Source organism: Pseudophryne corroboree, chromosome 7 (genome assembly GCF_028390025.1).
Source record: "Pseudophryne corroboree isolate aPseCor3 chromosome 7, aPseCor3.hap2, whole genome shotgun sequence".
NCBI lineage: Eukaryota > Metazoa > Chordata > Amphibia > Anura > Myobatrachidae > Pseudophryne > Pseudophryne corroboree.
The window spans coordinates 509,790,776-509,795,958 of record NC_086450.1 but is presented as its reverse complement, the minus strand read 5'-3'; positions in this window follow the sequence as shown (position 1 = coordinate 509,795,958).

The following is a 5,183-nucleotide window of genomic DNA, read 5'->3' as shown; positions in this document are numbered from 1 at the left end:
TCTACAGACAACAATGCCGGATCCTCTGCTTTTAAACCAAAAGCCCAGGTCTGGGGATCCCCCTGGAGCAAAGAAATAATAATTCCGACCCGCTGAGATTCAGTACCTGAGGAGATTGGTCTTAAACAAAAATAAAGTTTACAGGACTCTTTAAAATTAAAAAACTGCTTCCTATCACCAGAAAAACGGTCAGGCAAGTGCATTTTCGGTTCAGGGACTACCCTCGGGGAAGTTCGTAAAAGATCTTCCTGCGACTTCACCCGAAGGGAAAGATCCTGAACCATTTGAGTAAGTTCTTGAATCTGGCTAACTAGAAGCTGGCCAGGATTTGGCCCTAAACCAGTGGGATTCATGAGGCCGACAAACCTTACAAAACTGAATAAGGGAAAAAATCAAACCCTGTTTAATTTTAAGTTTTGGTGTGGCCGGTAATAATGTTATGATTCCAGCACTCTGGTCTGAGGTGGTCCTATTGCAAGGACCGGAGCACTGGAACGGAATGCTGGGGAAGGGAGCGGGAATAGAAAGTAGCCCCTGGCGCCCTAACTCCGTTGTCTCACCCGTGTGGTCAGAAATCCCCTGCGAGACTATGGTTGCTTGAGCCCATGGCAGCCGCGTTTGAAGGGCGGATTATGTCTGCCCAACTCCGATGCCCCCTCAGGTCTTAATGGGAGACAAAGGGAAATCCGAGACAGGGTGATAACAAGGGGCCCTCTGGCTAAACAACCAGGCCAGGGGCTACAAGCTAACTGACTAAACCTGAGGTATGTGCGGTAACCCGCCAGGGAAAAGGACAACCAAAATCCACTAGTCCATACTCCTACCCAGCACCGCTGGATACCAGAGTGGATCTGTGGGAGCGGAATCCTCCGCAAAAGCTCTGAAACACAAATAATAAATTATAAATAATAAAGCGGCCCAAGCCGCAACACGCGGCTACGCCGTGACTCACGAACACCACTGGATGTTCAAAGGTGCTCAGTCAGGACTCCAGGAACAGATGACGACTTCCGAGTACAGGACAACTGAGAACAGGAACGACCGGATACAGCAGGACTGGAAACACTCTCAGCAAACAGATTCAGCATGCAGGAAGCTATTACCGGCGTCTGTGAGAAGCCCAGGAAGTGTATTTAACAGGGAGTCCTCCAATCAGCTGTTTGGAGGCTGATTGGATTAGATGCCATACAGCTGCCAAGCTGCATGGCCAGGAAAACAGATATCTCATTATTTAAATTGAACCCAGCAACGGGGAACGCAGTCCGTAAGTGGCGTCCCCGTTGCTAGGGTCCGTGCGGCTCCGTGCGCCCGGCGTCTAGCGTTGCCAGGGAGCCGGCGGCTGTACGCGCACGGCGTCCCTGGTTGCTAGGCGCCGGGCCGCAGTGACGAGCGGACCCCGGCGCCTAACACACACTTCTACCTAAAGACGTTCAACGTCTCAATTTTCTCTTTAGGAGATTCATCTGGCAGGAAGGGAGACTGCGTATAGCGCTAATCAAACTACAGCAGACTGTAGGGAATGGGGGAATTAACTTCCCTAATATCTTATGGTACTCCCAGGCGGCCCAGCTACGTTACTTACATGACTGGATGCAAAACGATAACACATACACAACTACAGACATAGGGGTAAATTTACTAACATTCGTAATTTTCCGAAAAAGGTCAAAGTTCAATCACGAATGACATCGAAAGTGTAAAACTGCAACTTTTTGAATTTATTACGACTAATTTACTAAGCTGTCGTATTCGGGTTTTTCTTTTGTTTCGATGTCGATGTCATTCGTGTTTTTTTATTGTTTTTTACGGCAGTGATTAGCAAAACACTGCCGACTTTTTTTACAATTAATCTCGGCCGGATCTGAGTGATCCGTGCTGGGGTTCATTTTTTTTTTTTTTTATTATTAAGCACTGTAAAATCTTTAAAAAAAATTGCGTGGGGTCCCCCCTCCTAAGCATAACCAGCCTCGGGTTCTTTGAGCCGATCCTGGTTGCAGAAATATGGGGGGAAAAATGACAGGGGTTCCCCCATATTTAAGCAACCAGCATCGGGCTCTGGTCCTGGTCCTGGTCCCAAAAATACGGGGGACAAAAAGAGTAGGGGTCCCCCGTATTTTTAAAACCAGCACCGGGCTCCACTAGCTGGACAGATAATGCCACAGCCGGGGGTCACTTTTATATAGTGCCCTGCGGCCGTGGCATCAAAAATCCAACTAGTCACCCCTGGCCGGGGTACCCTGGGGGAGTGGGGACCCCTTCAATCAAGGGGTCCCCCCCCCCCCAGCCACCCAAGGGCCAGGGGTGAAGCCCGAGGCTGTCCCCCCCCCATCCAATGGGCTGCGGATGGGGGGGGCTGATAGCCTTTGTTGTCAAAGAAAAGATATTGTTTTTAGTAGCAGTACTACAAGTCCCAGCAAGCCTCCCCCGCATGCTGGTACTTGGAGAACCACAAGTACCAGCATGCGGCGGAAAAACGGGCCCGCTGGTACCTGTAGTACTATTACTAAAAAAATACCCAAAAAAACACAAGACACACACACCGTGAAAGTATAATTTTATTACATACATACACACATACATACATACTTACCTTATGTTCCCACGCAGGTCGGTCCTCTTCTCCAGTAGTATCCAAGGGGTACCTGTTGAAGAAAATATACTCAAGAGATCCAGGGGCCCAGGGTCCTCGGAGAAATCCTTTGTAATCCACGTACTTGTAAAAAATAACAAAACGCTTACCCGAGCCACGCACTAAAAGGGGACCCATGTTTTCACATGGATCCCCTTTTCCCGACTGCCAGAAAACCCACTCTGACTTCTGTCTAAGTGGGTTTCCTCAGCCAATCAGGGAGCGCCACGTTGTAGCACTCTCCTGATCAGCTGTGTGCTCCTGTCTTCACTGACAGGCAGCACACGGCAGTGTTACAATGTAGCGCCTATGCGCTACATTGTAACCAATGCTGGGAACTTTCTGCCCTGCGGTTGACCTAAAGTGACGTCACCGCTGAGCAGAAAGTTCCCAGCATTGGTTACAATGTAGCGCATAGGCGCTACATTGTAACACTGCCGTGTGCCGCCTGTCAGTTAGGACAGGAGCACACAGCCGATCAGGAGAGTGCTACAACGTGGCGCTCCCTGATTGGCTGAGGAAACCCACTTAGACAGAAGTCAGAGTGGGTTTTCTGGCAGTCGGGAAAAGGGGATCCATGTGAAAACATGGGTCCCCTTTTAGTGCGTGGCTCGGGTAAGCGTTTTGTTATTTTTTACAAGTACGTGGATTACAAAGGATTTCTCCGAGGACCCTGGGTCCCTGGATCTCGTGAGTATATTTTCTTCAACAGGTACCCCTTGGATTCTACTGGAGAAGAGGACCGACCTGCGTGGGAACATAAGGTAAGTATGTATGTATGTGTGTATGTATGTAATAAAATTATACTTTCACGGTGTGTGTGTCTTGTGTTTTTTTGGGTATTTTTTTAGTAGTAGTACTACAGGTACCAGCGGGCCCGTTTTTCCGCCGCATGCTGGTACTTGTGGTTCTCCAAGTACCAGCATGCGGGGGAGGCTTGCTGGGACTTGTAGTACTGCTACTAAAAACAATATCTTTTCTTTGACAACAAAGGCTATCAGCCCCCCCATCCGCAGCCCATTGGATGGGGGGGGACAGCCTCGGGCTTCACCCCTGGCCCTTGGGTGGCTGGGGGGGGGGGACCCCTTGATTGAAGGGGTCCCCACTCCCCCAGGGTACCCCGGCCAGGGGTGACTAGTTGGATTTTTGATGCCACGGCCGCAGGGCACTATATAAAAGTGACCCCCGGCTGTGGCATTATCTGTCCAGCTAGTGGAGCCCGGTGCTGGTTTTAAAAATACGGGGGACCCCTACTCTTTTTGTCCCCCGTATTTTTGGGACCAGGACCAGGACCAGAGCCCGATGCTGGTTGCTTAAATATGGGGGAACCCCTGTCATTTTTTTCCCCATATTTTTGCAACCAGGATCGGCTCAAAGAGCCCGAGGCTGGTTATGCTTAGGAGGGGGGACCCCACGCAATTTTTTTTTTAAAAATAAGCACTTTCCCACCCCTTCCCACTGATATACATGCACGGATCTCATGGATCCGTGCATGCCTATCTAATCACGGGGAAAAAAAATAGGTCTGTTTTTTTTTAGCACTTTTTTACGAGTTGTAATTTTTCACGGCAGTGTTTGTTGTTTTTTTGCTTTGCACTTCTTAGTAAATGACCGAGATTCATACTTAAACAGCCGCGTTTTGACCGATGGTGTATTCATTCGTGATTTTTTACCTAGGACTTCAAAATATTACGAATGCCCTCATCACTGCCGTGATTATTGCTTAGTAAATTACCGAGATGACACTTTGATGAAAAAACGGCATCTCGGTCAAAATCGGGAGCTTAGTAAATTTCCCCCTTAGACAGAGAATTTATACAGGAGGGGGATCTCATTACATTTCTACATCTGCATGATCAGGAGGTGTCCGAGGAGCTGAGGGGAAACCCCTTACTGTGGAACGTAAAAAAACTGGAAGGAAATGCGACATAAACTAAATCTAAATGCCCACAAATCATTACACCTTCCGTTCGTGGTTAATCCTGACTTCCAAGAGGGTCAGGCACATTACCCGTTTACTATATGGAGGCTGGGGGGGGGGGTGTCCAAGATCGGTGATTTAGTGGACATGCGGGGCTCGAGGCCGCTCACGTTCCAGTAGGCCACTACTAAATACCCAACTCTGAGGGCCTTTCCTGTGGCCTTTCTTCTGGCTCAACACTATATTTCATCCACTATCAGATGTTTTTCACCTGGGGATTGGGATAATCCGATGGATAGAATGTTGAAACAAACCCCTAGGGTTAAGAAAGCAATCTCAAATGCGTATGGGTACTTTCGGAACGTCCTGGACTATTCGAGGGGTCCGGGAGGGGTTATGTCTTAAAGAAAATGTCTTCCGAACGTTGAAATCATTGACCTACTGGCGGCACATGTTAAAACCTGCAAATTCTTTCCCTCTGCTAGATATAAAGAAATGTCTCTCAATATTTTGCATAGGACTTATCTATCGCCCCATAGACGACACCTGATAGGACTTGCTGACACACATACTTGTTGGAAATGTGGCACTCCTCAGGCAGATATGTTTCACTGTCTGTGGACATGTCCCTTA